Source organism: Dipodomys merriami, unplaced genomic scaffold (genome assembly GCF_024711535.1).
Source record: "Dipodomys merriami isolate MVZ:Mamm:240054 unplaced genomic scaffold, mDipMer1.0.p SCAF_26, whole genome shotgun sequence".
Classification (NCBI taxonomy): domain Eukaryota; kingdom Metazoa; phylum Chordata; class Mammalia; order Rodentia; family Heteromyidae; genus Dipodomys; species Dipodomys merriami.
The window spans coordinates 12,739,289-12,759,642 of record NW_027204048.1 but is presented as its reverse complement, the minus strand read 5'-3'; the positions used below and the strand labels follow the sequence as shown (position 1 = coordinate 12,759,642).

General features: G+C 45.7%; 1 protein-coding gene across 1 annotated transcript in view; it reads right to left on the bottom strand.

The window, feature by feature from the left end:
* Positions 1–20,354, bottom strand: part of Tjp2 (tight junction protein 2) — a 120,260-nt gene that overhangs the window by 79,581 nt on the left and 20,325 nt on the right. Inside the window, exon 2 of the mRNA XM_070035703.1 lies at positions 14,754–14,874. The gene's annotated coding sequence lies outside the window, so the exon portion shown is untranslated. The remainder of the gene's footprint in view (positions 1–14,753; positions 14,875–20,354) is intronic.

Genomic DNA, 20,354 nt, shown 5'->3' with positions numbered 1-20,354 from the left:
CGGAGTCCCCTCCCAGGCCTGAGGGGCCCGCCACCCCCACCTGTACCCACCCCCCTCAGGGCTGGCACTATGGTTCGCTCCACAGCGCGCCCGGGAGATCGCAGGTTAGGCTGGGCACGCGCCCGGGCACGCGCACGCGCTGCAAACGGGAGCGCGGGCTGCCAACCCCGGGGCGCAGGCCTCCTGGGTCCCCGGGGCGCTGGCCTCCTGGGTCCCCGGGGCGCTGGCCTCCTGGGTCCCCGGGTTTTCTCCCCACCGGGGCTGCCGTGGGTACCCCACATGTTGGAGAGCACTGCGTGGGTTTCACACAGGAAGCGCTTCCAACGGGGAAAACTGGGGAAACCCCTATGGATTTGCCATTCCTGTCCCAAGCCAACCCATGGCACTGTACCCCCCCCCAATTCTCGACGCCACAATCGCTTACAACTCTGAGAGCGTCAACTACCCAGATTTCCTATTGAAACAGGACTCTTCAGGACGGTGTGTGCAGGCTACCTCTTTGGCACGTTACCAACAACTGCAGTGATAGAGATTAAACAAAATCGCCTCCCCTGATCTGTTTATAAAAGTACCCAGTGGGTCAACACGGCTTCATCTCACTCAAGTGGGCCTATTGGCTTCAGAATCGCCTAGATGCTAATAATTTTCTAATTTAAACTTTGGAGAATCCAAATAGATACCTCGATTCAAAAAACGCAACCTGCAACCAGAAGAGAGAAGTTACAGCAGGCGTTGCCCATGGGCCTCTTCCTTTAACTTCATAAAAAGCAAACCTCGGCCACCTTTCCTAAGTAGAAGGTAAGAGGTTAAAAAAAAAAAAAAAAGGTCCGGTCAACCACCCCCCCCCCTCCCCGATGAGCTGCAGTTGCTTCACTTCCTGCCTAATCAGAACAGCTTGGCAGCTTATGTGGAAAAACAAGTCCCCTCCCTCCATGTGGATGCTTTTCTGGAGGTCTCCCTTCTGGCTCTTTTGGGGGAGCTAAATCCCTGCCCTGGAGCCTCAAATCCACACCAAGGGGGGGGGGGTGTAGGAAGATGTTACTCTCTCCTGCTCTAAGCACCTATTTTTTTTTAATGCTTCCCCAAATTAGGTGGTGCTGACTTATAATGATAGCATTTGTGAGCCAGTCAAACCTAAGTGACGTGAGTCTATACCACTAGCAGTTACAGAGGAAGAAAAGATCCAGAATGTAGCAATTACATCCGCTGAATGATGATGACCTTTTTTCTCGGTAGAGCTGGGCTATATCAGAAAGGATGACAGCCACTTGCCACCTACAGAGAGGGAAGGGGAAAACTCAGCTTCTCAGTCGTGGTAGCTATACAGTCCCATGTCTCAGTAGTCACAAGGCGCCAAGCTACCAGGTTGAACCCTGTGGACCAACTATTATCATTACTCACTGCCACTGATGATCACCACTATACACCAGCTACTGGCCCAGCACCTGACAGTAAGCATGCAATAATAACTTGTTAGAAAATATGATTTAATTAATACACTTATTTTGCTGATAGCATTTTCCCCTTTCCTTTTCATTTCTTTTTTCCTGGTCCTGGGGCTTGAACCCTAGCCCTGGGTGCTATCCTTGAGCTCCTTTTTGCTCGAGGCTACTGCTCTACCACTTGAGCCACAGCACCACTTGTGGCTTTTTCTGTGATGAATTAGAGATACGAGTCTTATAGACTTTACTGCCCTGGCTGGCTTCGAACCGTGATTCTCAGATTCTCAGCCTCATAAATAACTAGGATTTTTTTCTTTTTATTATTTTGTTTTAAAACCTGGTTTTCTTCCAAAAAAGAAAGAAATGGGGAAACCCCAAAATTTCCTATCCAGTGTAGAGATCTGCCAAGCCAACCAACAGATACTCAGAATACGTTGAAATTGAGATTGAAATGTAAACACCATGTTGCTATGTAGCTCAAGCTGGCCTGGGAACTCACAATACTTCTGCCTGGTTCTAAATCAATTTGGAGAAGCAATTTGTTAGTCTATAGTAATTCCACATAGGGTTGTGCATTTCAAACCTACTTCTTAAGGCAAGTGCAGATGACTTATGCCTCTAATTTTAGCTATTCAGACTCAGATCTGAGGATCCCAATTTGAAGCCAGCCCTAGCAAAAAAGTCCTTAAGACTCTGGTCTCCAATTAACCAGCAAAAAGCAGGATTGGAATTGTGCCGCAAGTGGTAGAAGTCCAGCCTTAAGCAAAAAAGCCACGCAAAATCATGAGGCCCTGAGTTCCAAGCACAGTACTAGTACCACAATAAAACTACAACAAAACAAAAGAGAAACACTTCCACACTCTTGGAATTTATTTATCCAGAGAACTTCAGTCCCACAAATACTAGTATTAATCACCTGGGCCAAATCACCTCCTACTAAAATACACAAAGTAGGCAGTAGATGATCAGCAAGTAAGAAAGCAAATGCTGAGACAGATTCCCAGTAACCTCAGGGTAACCTAGGAGTTCTTAGGACTGGGGCTTCTCACCCCTACTGGGCCTTGAGAAATAGTGTGGCTTGTATGTTTGAAAAGACAGGTAGGAGTGTGTTTGTGAGGCAGAAATAAGGCAGAAAGCCTTCCGGGTGAAGGGAAGAGCACGTAGAAAAACAAGGAATGAAGTCATGGCCAGAGGTGCACTTGCCCAAGCAAGCAGGAGTTATTTTCCCACAGAAGTGAGATTAGATTGGTATTTTCTACAGATCTCTAGTAAGTTTGGGGGGTTTTTGTTTTGTTTTGTTTTTGGTTTTTTGGCAAGATAGCTTTAGCAGTGGGTTGGGGGAGGAGTTTCAGCCAGAATTTGTTCCACAAAAGCTGCCTTTTTTGTGGGGCTACAGATAAGAGAGGAAGGTGAGCAGCATTAGACAAGAGGGAACCCGATTCAAGGGAAAAGGATAAAGGAAGTGGATCAGCAGGCTGATGACTGAGCGATTAGGTAAAGGGAGCCACAAGGGAAGTAAACCCAGAGCGACTCTCAGGTTCCTGAGAATAGATGACACTGCCTTTAACCAAAAGAGAGAGAACACGGGAGTGGGAGCAGAATCATGACTAGCTAGGGACAGCCATCCAAGGACTCTGAGTCATTCAGGTGGAGGTGTGTAATCATTGAACAAATACTCATCAACCATCTATGTGGGACAGGAATGGTAGAGGGATTTGGGCATCATGAAAGTTGAAGTCTAAGAGGGGATGAGGCAATTCAGACAGTCCATGTAGCTTGAGGGAAGAGAGGACCGAAGGCAGGACTCATCTAGAATACCAATATTTTTCTTTTTAGGTCCAAGACTGGAACTCAAACTCAGTATCTGATCCCTTTTGCTCATTGGCTAGCGCTCTACCAACTGAACCATGCCTTCAACCCCTAGAATGCCAATACTGAGAGTTAATAATGGATATCCAGAACACAGCCCAATGAGGCAGTTCCGTGAAGGAAAAGGGACCAAAACAGCAACAACAACAAATTCTGGAGAAATATGGTCCAAGAGCCATGGGGATAAGATTCAAGAAGTAAGGAGTAAGTTAATTAAGAACAATATATGTCTAACTGCTCATGTGAAATCCCTGCTTCTCTTGGACAGAGCTGGTCTAAAGGGAAGAAGGGACTAACGGTTAGATTATAGGAGGTAACTGAGAGTCATGCAGCAGCAATTCATTGGATACTTCTTCCTAATCATGAAAGATTGAAGCCACTCATGTCCGACAATGGAGGGCTAGTTAATCAACTTAACTCACACAGCAAAGCATCTTTTTTTAGAAAAGTATAATATAAGCTCAACAGTGCTGGCTGGTGGCTCACACTTGTAATCCTTGCTTCCCAGGAGGCTGAGAGCTGAAGGTTGCAGTTCAAAGCCTGTCCAAGAAGACAAATCTCCATTTACAAACCCAAAAGCCAAAGTGGAGTTATAGCTCAAGCAATAGAGCACCAGCCTTGAGCGAAAAAGTTAAGCATGAGCTTGAAGCCCTGAGTTTAAGCCCTGGAGCCAACACACACATACACACACACACACAATTTAGAGTATACAACACACATACACATTATTTGTACTGTATATATACTTACATAACATGTGTTTGCATGTCTGCAACATGGCGATGCAGTACCAGTTGGGAGCAATGGAAATGAGCACTGGGAAGTTGCCAGTACATCATACAACAGACAGGAATCATAAAGACATGCCACTTGAACAAACATACCTTCAACACCTAAGCCAGGCTCTGGTGACACACGCCTGTAATCCTAGCTATTCAGGAGGCTGAGATCTGAGGATCTTAGTTTGAAGCCAGCAGCAGGCAGAGAAGTCCATTAGCCTCTTATCTCCAATAAACTACTGAAAAAAAGCCAGATAAAGTAGGTCTGTGGCTCAAGTGGTAGAGCACTAGCCTTGAGCAAAAGAAGCTCAGTGCCCAGGCCCAGAGTTCAAGCCCCAGGACCAGCAAAAATGAAAAACAAAAACCTCCTGCTGCCTTGTCCCCCTAAGGTGGACCCAGAGAGCTAGACAACAAACGCAAATCCCTCACAGTGTGATGCAAATGGATGATGACCAGTCCAGAGATTCACTGAGGACCAAGACCCCCACAAGTGCTGAAGCAGCTGCTAAACCTGACCCATTCTAATAGCCGCCCATCTTCCCTGCAAGTCTCCTGACAAGTGGCCCCACCCTCCTCCGTGGCCCCCAACACCACATCTCGGAGGACGGCCTTAGCCATTTAAATCTAAACCAAAAAATAAGAACAAAGTTTGATTTGATGCTGTCAGAAGAAAAACAAGGTTGGCCCAGGTATTACTCAGTAGGAGAGCGCTTGCCTACTACCATGTTTAGTGACGTCCTGGGTTCAAGTCCAAGCACTGAAAGAAAAAGAAATCCTTGAAAACCTTGAATGAAACAGAATAAATTTATGGACACTTGATGTATTAGTCCCTTCAAAAGATTCTCTATTGAGGAAAGAAAGATGAACTTCTCCAAGACATTTGTCTCCAAGACGTGTGTATGTGTGTGTGCCGGTCCTAGGGTTTCTACTACCACTTGAGCCACAGCTCCACTTCTTGCTTTCTGGTGGTTAATTGAAAAGAAGAGTTTCAGAGACCTTCCTGGCAGGGCTGGCTTTGAATTGTGATCCTCAGATCTCAGCCTCCTGAATAGCTAGGATTATTAGGTGTGAGCCAGGAGCCCCTGGCCCCAGCTTTATTTATTTTTAAGTTAATTTTATTGTAAAATGCTGTACAGAGGGGTTATAGTTACATGAGTAAGGTAATGAGTACATTTCTTGTCAAACATTGTTACCCCCTCCTTTGTTTTTCTACTATTCCTTCCGTCCCCGACTCCTCCCTCAATCCCCTCACCCCATAGTTGTAAAGTTCATTTCCAGCATAGTGTCTTGTGAGTCTCATTGTTGCAATGGGTCATCCTGTGACTTTGTTTCAGCATTTTGTTATTCCCCTTTCCCTCCTGAAATTAGATAATGTGTATACAAGATGCAAGGCACCAAAATCAAATACAGTTTTTGACATCCACCTCACAATGCTGGGATTATAGACAGGCACGACTCCACCCAGCTTCCTGCATAGTTTTGGCTTTCTGCCTAAAATAGAAATCAGCCCTGTGAGTGGCTGTCAGGAAGTGGGTGCCCTCAGGAGACAGCAAGGGGGGTGGCGTCCAGTTGATTGTTTCCTTCACCAGGAAACAAAGCCTTTAGGAGAGCACACTGCAGGACTCTGACAGGTGAAGGGTCTAGTTAGGAGAAAGGCATCTAGTGGGGCATTGGAGCAGGAATGCAGTGGCCAAACAAAGCAAACGAGCCTATTATCCTGTTCCTCTTTTGCACTTGATTACTATTATCTTTAGCAATATACTATCAAGAATGGGTGATTAATAGTACCAGTTCTCAGACTCTGTACTAACTGCAGACCACCCAAGTCCCCTCTTCCAGTTCTCCTACCCAGATGTTAAGGAACTCACCCTGCCCTAACATACTGTGTTTCTAAGGCTTACCTGGCCTCAGTGGTGGCAAAGAATTAGCTATCCCGAGGCTGGAGGCCTAGGAGGCCCTTGACTGGAGTTTGGGGAGAGGTCTGGGTTGGGAGGATGTATCTGTAATCTAAAGTGACCATAGCCAGCAGGGTACTAGTGGTGCATGCCTGTAATCCTAGCCACTCAGGAGGCTGAGATCTGAGGATTATGGGAAGAAGCCCGCAGGGGCAGCAAAGTCCATGAAACTCTTATCTCCAATGAACTATTCAGAAAAAGCCGAAAGAGAAGCTGTGGTCTTGAATACGAAGAGCTCACAGATAGACACCTAAGCCCTGAGTTTAAGCCCCAGGAACAGCACAGACATTTAAAATAAAATATGAAATAAAGAACTGAAGTGACCTTGGCATCTAGGAGATTTCCAGGGCTGGTTTGGGTCCCCTGAGCCAGCAGGCAGATGCTAAGATTGTATGCAGCCTCCTGAACATGGGCCTGAGCCACAGCAGAACTCAACACTAATCAGAAGGAGCCAGTGCGCAAATACGCTTCTCTTTGGTGGTACTAGGGTTTGAATTCAGGGTCTCCAACCTCCTTCACAGGTGCTCGCAACACTTTTGCTATTAGTTGAGATGAGGTAGGACTTGTTAACGTTTTGCTCCATATAGCCTCACACGATGATCCTCCTGATCTCTGTCTCCCAAGCAGTTATAATTGGAGGTACGGGAGGGAAAGAGAGAGAGAGAGAGAGAGAGAGAGAGAGAGAGAGAGAGAGAGAGAGAGAGAGAGAGTGCACGATTTTAATTTTTTGACATTTTAAATTCCCATCAAGAAGAAACATCTTTATTTATTTATTATTTACTGGCATTGCTCAGGTTTGAACTCAGGCCTTCAAACTTTTATTAATTAATAAATTATATTGCCAGTCCTGGAGCTTGAACTCAAGGCCTGGGCGCTATCCTTGAGCTTCTTTTGCTCGAGGCTAGCACTCTACCACTTAAACCACAGCGCCACTTCTGGCTTTTTCTGTGTATGTGGTACTGAGGAGTCGAACCCAGGGCCTCATGCATGCTAGGCAAGCACTCTACCACGAAGCCACATTCCCAGCGTTTGATGTGTAGCACAGGCTGGCCTTGAATCTGTGATCCTCAGGCCTGTTTCCTGAATGCTGGGATTACAAGCTTTTGCCACCACCCTTTGCCCAAGAAGCACCTTGGCCAGTCTAGAGAAGAAAGGCTCTCCTGTGGGAGTGATCAGCAGCCTGGAGGAATTCTTCTTCTCTGACTGGAAGGATGTCCTGGGTCCTCAGAGGGGCTGTGTCTGCTTTACTGTGGCTTTTATTAGCTCACTGCTGTTTACACTGCACAGATGAAAGCCACGGGCTCCCAAGGAACAGAAGCTGCCCCGCTAACCTCCACTCAAAAAAAAAACACACCAGCAACAACCAAGAACAGGGATGAGCACTGCTGACGGAATGAACGCACGGAACCCGTGCACTGACTTAGCCCATGTGCACCCCCACAGCCACCTGGGTGCCGGGAGCTTTGCCTCCACTCTAGGAAAAGTAGCCTCTTGAGAGGGAGGCCACCGGAGGTGGAGGCTGCTTGCCTGAGATCCTCCTCAGCTATAGCAAAGGTATAGACAGAATGGAAACGCACTTCCGCAAGACTCAAATCCCAGCCTCAGCCAGGCGTCAGTGGCTCACACCTGTAATCCTAGCTACTCAGGAGGCTGAGATCTGAGGACTGCAGTTCAAAGCCAGCTTGCGCAGGAAAGTCTGTGAGACTCTTATCTCCAATGAACCACCAGAAAACTAAAGGTGGCGCTGTGCCTCAAAGAGGCAGAGTGCTAGCCTTGAGTGAAAAAGCTCAGGTAGGTGCGTAGGCTTGGAGATCAAGCCTCACGACCAACCAAAAATAAGAGGGGAAGGACCTGAGTTCGAGACCTACTACTAGCATAAAAAATGCAAAAGTTCATTCTCTTCTTGACAGATGCCCTATAGACATGGCACCGGTTTTCTAGTGCTTTATTGGAGATAAGAGTCTCATCGAGTTTCCTGCCCGGGCTGGCTTTGAACTGTGATCCTCAGATCTCAGCCTCCTGAGTAGCTAGGATTACAGGCATGAGCCACTGGCTCCCGGCAAGAACAACTTTAAGAAAACTACTTGAAAGGGGGGCACCAGTGTCTCACACCAATAATTCTAGCTACTCCAGAGGCTGAGCTGTGAGGATCACAGTTTGAAGCCAGCCTGGGCAGGAAAGTCCATGAGACCTTTATCTCCAATAAACTACTCAGAACAAGCTGGAAGTGGTACTATGGCTCAAGCAGTAGAATGCTAGCCTTGAGTAAAAGAAGCCCAGGGACAGTGCGCCCAGGCCGTGAGTTCAGGGCCCAGGACTGACACTAAAACAAACAAAACCTGAGAGTGGGAGTAATGCCACCCTTTGGGGTTTCTTGTTTGTTTCTGATTTACCTCCTAGAGAGAGAACCTTGAGCCTTGTTCATGCCAGGCAAGCACGCTACCCCTGAGCTACGTCCCCAGCTCCAAATGCCTCATTTCCTAAAAGAGGCAAATAGAAAGTTAAATAGAAGACAAGAGAGACCTGTGTTTGAGAAGCAGGGTGGTGGTGGAACCCTGGCCAAGTGTGTGTGAGAACTGTACGTGATCTCCAGAACAGCAAAAAGAAGAAAAACGCACCTGGGGGCCAGGGGTTCACGCCTCCATCCTAGCTACTCAGGAAGATGAGATCGGAGGACTGTGGTTCAAAGCCAGCCTAGACAGGAAAGGCCCCACAGCCCCAGCACTGGAGGGAAGGGCAACAGCCCACAGCACTGAGATGGCCAGGAAAACAGCCCTACCCACTTCAACTCCTCAGGCTGGGCTGCACCTCGCCCGCGGAGTACTGCACACCGGCTACAGGAGCCCTGAGGGAATGAGAAGAACACAAACCCTTTTCAGACATTTGGCTGTGAAGGGGGAGGGGAGGCTGGAGGTCTGGGTCATCTTCTCTTGGACATATTAAATTCATGTCTCAGGACCTAGCTTGAGTATCATCCGTGCCCTATCCAAGCCCGGCAAGATAGCACACAACGATAATACCAGCACCTGGGGAGGCTGAAGTTGGAGGCTCTCAGGTTTGAGGCCAGCCTAAGCTACATTCACAGTGAGCTACATAGCTAGAGTCTGTCTTAACACCAAAAATAAACAAACAAACTAAAATAGTCCACACAGGGAAGATTTCCAGGAAAAGTCTAGAAGGACAACAAAGGTCTGTTCTTGCTGATTGCACAAGTAAAGTATGAATTCACATTTTTTTGTTTGGAAAAACATATTCAACTCGAACAAAAACATTAGAAAGTTAAGAATTAAGCCCTCTTATGGGCGAGGCAAGGTGACACACACATACAATCCCAGTTACAGAGGCAGAGATTGAGGTCAGGCTGGCAAAAAACATTGGCAAGACCACCATCTCAACAAACCAAGGTGGGTATAACGGTCTACCTGTGTGTACCCAGCTAGACAAGAAGAGTAAGTAGGAAGATGTTGGTCCAACACTGGCACTGGGCAAACACTCAAGGCCCTATCTGAAAAACAAAACAACAATAACAACAAAACCTGTAACAAGGGCTGGGAAGGTGGCTCAGTGGTAGAGCGCTTGCCTTGCATGCCTGAGGCCCTGGGTTCCATTCCTCAGCACCACATAAGCAAAAAGAAAAAAAGCCAGAAGTGGCGCTGTGGCTCAAGTGGTAGAGCGCTAGCCTTGAGCTGAAGAGCTGAGGGACAGCGCCCAGGCCCAGAGTTCAGGCCCCACGACTGGACCCCCCAAAAAAACAAACCTATAACAAAAAGGGGTGTGCCCCAAATGATAGAGGGCCTACTTAACAAACACAAGCAATGAGTTCAAACCCCAGTACTGCCAAAAGAGAATATGAAAAGTCTTCTTATTTACACTTTTCTGCCACTTGAACAGCATAGCAATTATTCCTGATGTCTGAACTGCTAAAAACAACACGACTCTTGGTAGATTAATATCCAGAACACCTTTCTCTCACTTTCAACACTAAGAGAAGAAAATAGGAAATTATCTTGCAGGCATTAGAAAAGCTACTTGAACAAAATCTCATGACGGGACGACGGCTCATGTGGCTTGAACCCTGGATGCTGAAATATTTCCAAGCAAATGTACAAGTAAATGCAGGTAAGTACAAATTTCAGTGCTAACAACACACTGTTAGGTGATTTTCACTTACTATCAGACCCCTTTGAGAAGGAAATTGAAGACCAGAGCTGCCAGACACCAGTGGCTCACCCCTGTAATCCCATTTACTCAGGAGGCCGAGATCTGAGGATCATGCTTTGAAGCCAGCCCAGGCAGGAAAGTATGTGAAACTCTTGTCTCCAGTTAACCACCAGAAAACTGGAAGTGCTGCTGTGGCTAGCAATCTACTATGTGAGCCACAGTGCCACTGTGGAAACTGGACATGAATGAAAGAGAACTATGCAACTTCTGGGTGGAGATGCTAGCCTTGAGCTGAAGAGTGGAGGGATAGTGCTCAGGCCCAGAGTTCAAGTCCTATGTCCGACACACACACACACACAGCCCAGCAACTCCTGGGTGGAGATGGGTGGAGATGGGAGAGAAGGAGTGGGAGAGAAGGAGGGACCAGATGACACTATGCAAAAGGAAATGTACTTATTTCTGGATGTATATAAAGGTAGCCCCACAGCATATCACCTCTAAAGCAACAATAAAGCAAACTGGGGGGAGGGAGGTGCATGAGCAGAGCATGCACAAGATCCTGGGTTCGATTCCCCAGCACCACAAAATGCACAAAGTGGCTAATCAATTAATGGAAGTATTTTCTCTAGAAACTCAAGAACCCAACACTACCAGACTAGCATCTTAGAACCCTGATTTCTACAACATAGCTTTGTCTGGCAAACCAAAAGAAAATGCTAGAAGCCAACAGAGAGCTAGGTAATAGGACACAGCAGTAAGTGGACTTCAACCAGCCTCAGTTCTGCTATCACTTAGGTTGAATCTTACAACTCTAGCTGGTTTTTTGTTTCCTTGGTTGGTTGGTTTTGCTCTGGTCCTGGGGCTTACTCAGGGCTGAACGTAGCTTTCCATGAGCTTCTTTTGCTCAAGGCTAGCACTCTACCACTTGAGCCACAGTGCCATTTCCAACTTTTTCTGAGTAGTTAATTGGAGATAAGAGGCTCACAGACTTCCTGGTCTGGCTGACTTTGAACTGCAGCCCTCTGATCTCAGCCTCCTGAGTGGCTAGGGTTACAGGCGAGAGCCACCAGCGCCCAACAGCCAGCTGTTTTCAAAAAATAGCAACTTTGTGTGGTTCGGTCTAGTGGCTGTGTGATATGAGCAGCTTCACAAGATCATCTACACTTTCATTTTCTCATCTGTAAAAAGGTGTGATGGGCTAGGCTCAGTAGGTCATACCTGTAATCCTCGCTACTCAGGAGGCTGAGACCAGAAGATCACAATTGGAAGCCAGCCCCAACAGGAAAGAAAGTCAATGAGATTCTTATATCCAATTAACCACAAAAAGACCAAAGTAGAGCTTTGAATCAAGTGATAGATCACCAGCCTTGAACGACAAAGCTAAGGGACAGTGCCCAGGCCCTGAGTTCAAGCCCCAGTACCAACATATATGCACACGTGCGCGTGCACGCACACACGCACGCACACACGCACACACACACACACACACACACACACACACACACACAGGTGTGATTGGATGAATTGTGTCTATTCAAAATTCATATGTTGAAGCTCTCCATTCTTCCCACCCCAACACCTTGAAATGAGACCTCATGTGGAGTCAGGGTCTTCAGGAGGTCATCAGGTTAAAGTCAGGTCTTCAAAGGAGTGCCCAAATATCTGGTGTCCTGATGAAAGGCAGAGATCTGGACAGAGCCACCAGAACCAGAGATAATACAGAGAGATCAGAGCTAAGGAGGAAGACCAACCTGGCCCCATAGGGAGTCACAGGTCCACTGGACTTGCAGCCCTCAGACTGAGGGACCATCCTTGTGGCCCAAGCTCCCTGGGTTGGAACTAAAGCACAAACAGACATAGCAGCTGCACATGACCTTGAGGGACAGGTATGAGAATGAAATGAGCCAGTGCAAGGGATGCGCTCAGCGCAGAGTCCCTGCGCAATACACCCAATGAAGTCGTCATTATCGGAGGGTGATGCTTCATTACAAATTGGAATCACAGTGACATCCTCAGCCCAAACACGCGTCTTTCCTTGTGGCCTCGGGCAACCCTTCCAGGCCCTTTGATGGATACACTCTGCCCTCAGGTTTGTTTCCCATCTGGGCACAGCTGGCCCATGCCTTTCCATTCTCAGGTGTCTGCTCAAGAGTCCTCTCTGACTCCGGGGCTACTTCAAGTCATCTGCCACATCCTGTCCCCACCCTGTCCTGTACCAGGGGACCAGGACACACCTTTTCTCCCAGGAATGCAATTTCTCTCTCCTGTCCCCACTTCCCCTTAAGGCCCCTTCCTGGCCTCCATGAAGTGAACAACCTCTACCATTCATTCCACTATCATGATGCTTTCCTCAGTACAGGCCCAGAAGTAGGCAGTCAAGTGACTGGGTTGGATCCTCTGAAACCATATGCCAGAACAAATCCTTCCTCCCTTCAGTTGTCTCTTTCTTTCTTTCCTTCTTTCTTTCCTTCTTTCTTTCCTTCTTTCTTTCTTTCTTTTCTTTCTTTCTTTCTTTCTTTCTTTCTTTCTTTCTTTCTTTCTTTCTTTCTTTCTTTCTTTCTTTCTTTCTTTCTTTCTTTCTTTCTTTCGTTGTCGGGCTTGAACTCAAGGCCTGGGCACTACCTCTGAGCTCTTTTGCTCAAGGCTAGCACTCTACCACTTTGAGCAACAGTTCCACTTCTGGTTTTCTGGTGATTAATTGGAGTTAAGAGTTTCATAGACTTTCCTGCCCAGGCTGGCTTTGAATTGTGATCCTCAGATCTCAGCCTCCTGAGTAGCCAGGGTTACAGGTGTGAGCCATCAGCGCCCAGCTCCCTTCCATTGTTCCTGTAAGGTAGTTTGTCACAGCAGCAACAATTTAAAAAAATCTGTCTCGCATAATCTCCATTTAGGAAAGCAGACTTTAAGTATCAGGCACTACTCGATTTGTAGCTAGGGTGCCAGTCCCATTCACAGGGAGAAGATAATAATGTGGTATTACGCACTCAGGAAAAGACAGCATGGTTAAAAGTCCAACCCAGAACAGGGTACCAGTGGCTCAGGCCTGTAATCCTAACTATTCAGGAGGCTGAGATCTGAGGATCACAGTTCAAAGTCCACCCAGGCAGGAAAATCCACAACTTTTTTTTTTTGGTCGTGGGTGCTGTCCCTCAGCTCTTCAGCTTAAGGCTGGCGCTCTACCACTTGAGTCACAGCGCCACTTCCAGTTTTCTCTGTTTATGTGGTGCTGAGGAATTGAACCCAGGGCCTCATACATGCAAGACAAGCACTCTACCACTGAGCCACCTTCCCAGCCCGCCATGAGACTTTTATCTCCAATTAACTACCCCAAAAAAGCCTGAAGTAGAGCTGTGGCTCAAGTGGTAGAATACTAGCCTTAAGCACAAAAAAGCTCAGGGAGAGTGCTTGGGCCTTAAGTTCAAGCCCCAAGACCAATATACAACACACACAAAGAAAGACCTTGGTATATACTCAGTACTTGCTAGGCAATAATTGATTGAGTTTCTACATTGGCATAATCTTTAGAATCAGAGGCTCGGAGAAGTCAAGCTCTGTGCCCAGATCACACAGGAAGCAGGCAGTAGCACAGGAATGGATAGATATCACCCTTTGAAAACACATCACTCAGACATACAACACACCACCACCACACTCTAGTTCTCACCTGTAGCTGAGATCTACTTGCCAAGAACTGAGGGCAGGGACAGACAGGAATTAGAGATTCCAGCACACAGGCAACACTCCAACCTCATTCCAGCAGCCCTGGCCTAGCCCTGTCATCAGGAGTTAAAGGCTAACCAAGAACAAACACATCCCAGCATGTGTCAAAATAAAATTTAATATCTTGTCAATCTGAAGTCCTGAGAATTGAAATCAGTGCATGGGAAATACGCTCAACTTGTTTCCTAAAAGCCTGGACATAATTAGTCCTTAGATAACAGCCTGCTCTCTTTTCTGTCTTCAGCAAAGTGCTCACCACTGTTACACCATGTTTTTTCTTATTTTGTTGTTGTTGGTCGTGGAGCTTGAACTAAGGGCATAGTTGCTGTCCCTGAGCTCTTTTACTCAAGGCTAGTGCTCTACCCCTCTGAGCCACAGCACCACTTCCTGTTTTCTAGTGGTTAATTGGAGATCAGTGTCTCATGGACCTTCCTGTCCAGGCTGTCTTCCAACCATAATCCTCAGATCTCAGCCTCCTGAGTAGCCAGGATTACAGGAGTGAGCCTCTGGCGTTCTGCTTGTTACACAATCTTACTACCGGGAGCACCAAATGCAAATCTCACCATCCAGGCACAGATCGGGAGGCGCAGGGATTGTGCTTCATGTAACTGTGTCCCTAGTGTCGGCAGCATCCAAGCTAGACCTGACATGAATGCAGGGAAGAGGTTTCTGTTCTTAGGTAAATGGGACATCGCCATCAGATTTTCCTCAAAAACTGTACAGATCAACAACAACAGACGTAGTGATCTTGATGACATCTATGATGTGAAAAAATATGCATCCATAATTTACATCAATAAGTAGTTTGATAAGAGACAAGCACGTACCTGGGAAGGCAGGCCGTGCAAAGGCCCAGGTCTCTGCTTCGGGGGGTACTTCTGCCTGGATTTGTAGCTGGGGTGCCAGTCCCACTCACAGGGAGAAGATAGTAATGTGGTATTCCGTGCCCTGGGAAAGACATCATGGTTAAAAGTCTAACCTAGAACTAGGCACCCATGGCTCACCCCTGTAATCCTACTAGGAGGTTGAGATCTGAGGATCATGGGTCAGAGCCAGCACCAGCAGGAAAGTCCATGAGACTCTTATTTCCAATTAACCATCAAAAAGCTGGAAGTGGAGCTGTGGTTTAAGTGGTGGAACTCAAGCCTTAAATGGAGACGCTCAGGGGCAGTGCTCAGGCACTGAGTTCAAGCCCCACGACCAAAAATAAAAAAATTCCTTCTAGGTGAAAAATACATATACACAGAAGGTGAGAAAAAAGCTAGAAAATCTGTTTTCTTCTTTCTTTCTTTCTTTTTTTTTTTTTAAAGACTGAATCTCGCTATGTAGGCTAGGCTAGTCTCCAACTTTTAGTCCTCTTGTCTGGGCTTCCAGAGTGCTGGGATTACAGGCATGAGCAACTATGTTGGTTGAGAATGAGAAACCCCTCTTCTAATCCCCACTTCAGGTATCCAGGTTTGAACTCCAACTTATTTGTCTTGTTTGCTTTGGCTTAATGTTTGACCTCTCCCAGCCCCCACATCACCCTCTCCCATCCCTCCATTCCCATCCACCCCCCACCCCCACTTTTTTTTTTTTTTTTGACATGACATTTTGTAATTCTCCTTGTTACAACAGGTCCACCTGAATCCTTAAACGACTTGTTTGTCCCCCTCTCCTCCACATGTTATACTGACATCAAATAAAGTGAAAGCGGGGGTTACACTCCCACTTTTTTTTTTTAACATGTGTTTCCATTTTCAAGTGTGTTTTAGAGAAATCAATGTAAACTTGAAAGGGTATCTTTTTCAGAGCTTGTATTAACACTGGCTTTTCTTGATAATTGTGGGTTGCCACCATCAAAGAAAAACCAAAGGCAAGGAGTTCTGTTTCTCCCCTCAGTGCAAAGAATCTCACTGACCACAGCCTGGCCCTGCCCACCACCACAGGGAGACAGGCTCATCTGGTTAGGTGGGGGTCATGCACCTCTTGGTGAAGGGGAAGAATGTGGCCTTTCTCAGGCCTGGCATCTGCCCAAAACACCCTGACTTCCTACATGAGGAAACACAAGTAAAAGATGCGTGGATTTTATTTGAACAGGCAGGAAGCCACTTCCTTTTCCAGGGATCAGCAGGAAATGTAGGCAGGGGCTAAACCTGGGCCATCTGGACGCCCTACAAAGCAAGAGTCGGATTAGAGCCCAGCCCACACGGTTTCTATTATTACTTGCAAAGATAAATAAATGACTAGCAAATCAAGATGGGCTTGTTACGCTTTTGACCTGAATATGGAATTCTTCTCTACAGGAATCAGCGCCAGAGAATTTCTTTCTTTTATGAAAATGGTTTGCTTTTTAACTCAGTCAGTTTGGGAGTTGTTTTCTTTGCTTGTTTGTTTGCATTTCTAAGACATCCTGGCTTTAACCTTCCTTTTTGTAATATTCCAAGGGTTTTGGACATGTGTTAGACCTACCAGTAATGGTCAGTCGTGTCTAAAATCCACTTCTATTAACCATATATTGTCTAAATTATGAAAAGATAATGGGGAAAAAAAAGCTTGGTAGAAACAAGTACAATCAGTTTCAATAGTTTTGACAGATATGTCAAATGCTTGCCAGGTAACATGAGTTAGAATTGAAATTTGAATGGGAAAATTGGTGGTAGAGTTCTTGTCTAGCCATCATGAAGCTGTGTTCAAATACCAGTACAGAGAAAGAGAGACAGACAGACAGAAAGAGAGGAAGGAAGGAAGGAAGGAAAATCACCTGGTGCTCAGTGCTTCTATGTTGTAGTGTCAATTACTTTTTTTGCTTCCTTTCTTCATTTAGGGCTATATTGAAATCGAATAGACCCTGGAGGGGATTTGCTGAGTAGGGACCCCAGTTGAGCAATGTGGTTAATAGGCATGTGTCTAGGTCTCCCAACTTCTGGGCAGTGAACTTGGCACACAGAGCCCATTGTTGCTTAGCAAATCAAGTGACTATGCACTCTTCAAAACCCGCCCACTCACAACTATCCTTCCAGACAACAAGAAAACAGACTAAAGGAGGCCAGGGAGAAGGGAATGAATTCCTTGAGGTTTTAAATACCAGATTATGCCTGACTCTCAATTATATTTTACAACACAAAAGATCAGCTCCTGATGTATGTTATAGCTGTCAGACAACATTTAATTAACTAGCCCAACAGAAATCTCTAATCTTTGCATGAATGTTCATGCAAAGCTTTCCCTCCACAGGACTCCCTACCTTCCTCCCACTGAGACCTTTAACACAGCCAAGATCACAGAGACAGTAAGCAGGCTGTAACTGAGCACGCATGTATCTCTGGATGCCTGCTTCTCCCTGTGTGGTCCATAGACTAGACCACCCACTTCACCCAGGAAGACTCAGTACTTGAAAGCTTGTTAGATATGCAGACCCTCAAGTCCCACCAAAACCCTCAGAATCAGAACATGCATTGTGTGTGTGTGTGTGTGTGTGTGTGTGTGTAATGGGGCTTGAGCTCAGGGCCTGGGAGCTGTCCCTAAGCTCTTTTGCTCAAGGCTAGTACACTATGGCTTTGAACCACAGCTCCACTTCCAGTTTCCTAATGGTTAATTGGCAGTGAAAAATGTCGGGCCTTTCCTGCCCAGGATGGCTTTGAACCTTGATCCTCAGATCTCAGTCTCCTGAGTAGCTGGGCTTATAGGCATGAGCCACCAGCACCAAACCAGAACCTTCATTTTAACCATGATTTAATAATATGTCAGGTGATTTCCCAAGATGTAAAACTGATGAATGAAATAAACAGGTGTCTGCAGGAAGTAAACCTTCTTAGCATACCTAGAAAGAAGAGTTTACTAGAAGCATATTACTGAAGGATAAAATATGTCTCAAAGGCCAGGCACCAATGGTTCATGCCTGTAATCTTAGTTACTCTGAAGGCTAAAGTCTAAGGATCAAGTTCAAAGCCAGCCCAGAGAGGAAAGTCCCTGACATTCTTTTTTTTTTTTTTTTGTTGGTCATGGGGCTTGAACTCTGGGCCTGGACGCTGTCCCTCAGCTCTTCAGCTCAAGGCTAGCATTCTACCACTTGAGCCACAGTACCACTTCTGGTTTTCTGGTGGTTTATTGAAGATAAGAATCTCACAGAGGGGCTGGGAAGGTGGCTCAGTGGTAGAGCGCTTGCCTTGCATGCCTGAGGCCCTGGGTTCCATTCCTCAGCACCACATAAGCAAAAAGAAAAAAAGCCAGAAGTAGTGCTGTGGCTCAAGTGGTAGAGGGCTAGCCTTGAGCTGAGGAGCTGAGGGACAGTGCCCAGGCCCAGAGTTCAGGCCCCATGACTGGACCCCCCCCCCCAAAAAAAAAAAAAACAACTCACAGACTTTCCTGCCCAGATCTCAGCCTCCTAAGTAGTTAGGATTACAGGTATGAGCCACCAGCGCCCAGCCTGAGATTCTTATCGCCAATTAAATATCAAAAATCTGGAAGTAGAGCTGTGGTTCAAGTGGTAGAGTGCCAGCCTTGAGCACAAAAGCTCAAGGACAATGTCCAGGCCCTGAGTTCAAGCTCTAAGACAGACAGGCAGACACACACACACACACACACATACACACACACACAAATTGGTAATAATCCCATAATAATAATGACTCAGAATTCCATTATATCCCCCCCAACCTACCAAAGAAATAAATAATTATTTCTAATAAAAAGTAACTTTTGCCAGCTGGGAATCTAATGTCTCCCCTTCAGTACTGGTGATAATTTGGTTAGATCATTCTGCCGCCACAGGCTGTGTTGCAAATGGCAGGTCATTGTGCAGATTTCCTGGCTTCTACACACTTGATACTAGGAGCAGCCTTGAGTCCTAACCACCCCAAATGCCCCCAAGATACTGCCACAGGCCCTCAGGAGGGAAGAGGAACTTCCCATGCACACTTCCACTGAGAACCACTGACTTTAGTGATTGTGGTAATTTCCACAGGAATATGATTTAACTTCTGGGTGATGTAACTTCTATTTGGTATAACCCCTGCGTTCACTGTATTTGATTCCGGTTTTCTGAATCTTCTTTCATGAATCAATGCTAGTTCTTTGATACAAACAAGTTAGTAATGTTCTCACTTTAAAAAAAAAAAATGAAGAAATGGCATTTTTATTTACACTGGGCCCCCAAATAGCCAAAAAATGTATACATACATAGATATGTGTGTTTACACATAGATATATGCCGTTTCTTTTCTCTATAGCAAAGAAATATATATTTTAGTATGTCAATTATATAAAACCTATATTTTAATATATATCCTTATCCATTATATTATATATTATCATTGCATCACATATATTATCAGTACATCAATATATATTACATATTTCAACATTTAAATATATATCACTTCTATGATATACATGCATGATATGTATGCATATATAAGCATACATGCACATATATTTGTATGTACACTTCCAGCTGTCTCTGCTTACCCAGGCTGCTGCCAAAGGTTCACGTGTCTTCTGCTCTCTGGTAGAAGTTCCCTTTTGTTAAGTGGGGTGATTCCCACCGCTGCTTCCAGAATTGATATGTATTTCTTGTACCTCATCCTGCCTCTCAGGACAAATTCTTGTCAATTTTGGTCCCTGTTCAGCCAGAAGCCGCTGCTCCTTTGGGTGCTCTGTATATGCCTAGCTAGACCTATCCAACACAGCCAGTCCGGCTAAGGTGGGAAGAAGCCAAACCAGGAAGAATGTTATTAGACTGTGAGGCTAAATAACTCTGAATAAAGCACTAATGATCCGCAGATGACGGCGGTTTTAAACACAGCTATCTAATGTACACTCCCCAATTAATCTGCCCATAAATCTTGGAGGCCAACTAATCCTTCATGTATTAATGGCGCACAGAGTGATTTATCTCAAGGTCTGATAATAATTGCTCAAAAAGCCTGCTTGCGGCTGGATGGACTAAAATCAGAAACAGATTTGCTCGGAGATTTGCTCTTTCTGCAAATCCCTCTCTAAAAGGCTGTGCCTTGACAAATGGGAATTTCATTACGATTATTGTCTTTACAGCTGTATTTTGGACTGCTATAATAAACTTCTTGCTTGAGTCAATAGCAAAGAACATATTAATTAGTTCAGAAACAATTCTGGGTTTTCTTATCTTTTTTTTTTTCCTTTTTTTTTGGTGCTAGTTCTGGGACTTGAACTCAGGGCTGGGCACTGTCCCTGAGTTTTTTTTTTTTTTTTTGCTTAAGACTAGTACACTTGAGCCACAGCTCCACTTCCAACAATTATGGGTTTTAATGCAGTTTAAACAATACCTAGGAAAGGGGTAACAAGTTTGACAAGAAATGTACTCAGTACCTTACATATGCCTCTGTACATCACCTTGACAAGAAAAATTTTTTAAAAAATACAAAAGCCAAATGGATGAGAGAGAGAGAGAGAGAGAGAGAGAGAGAGAG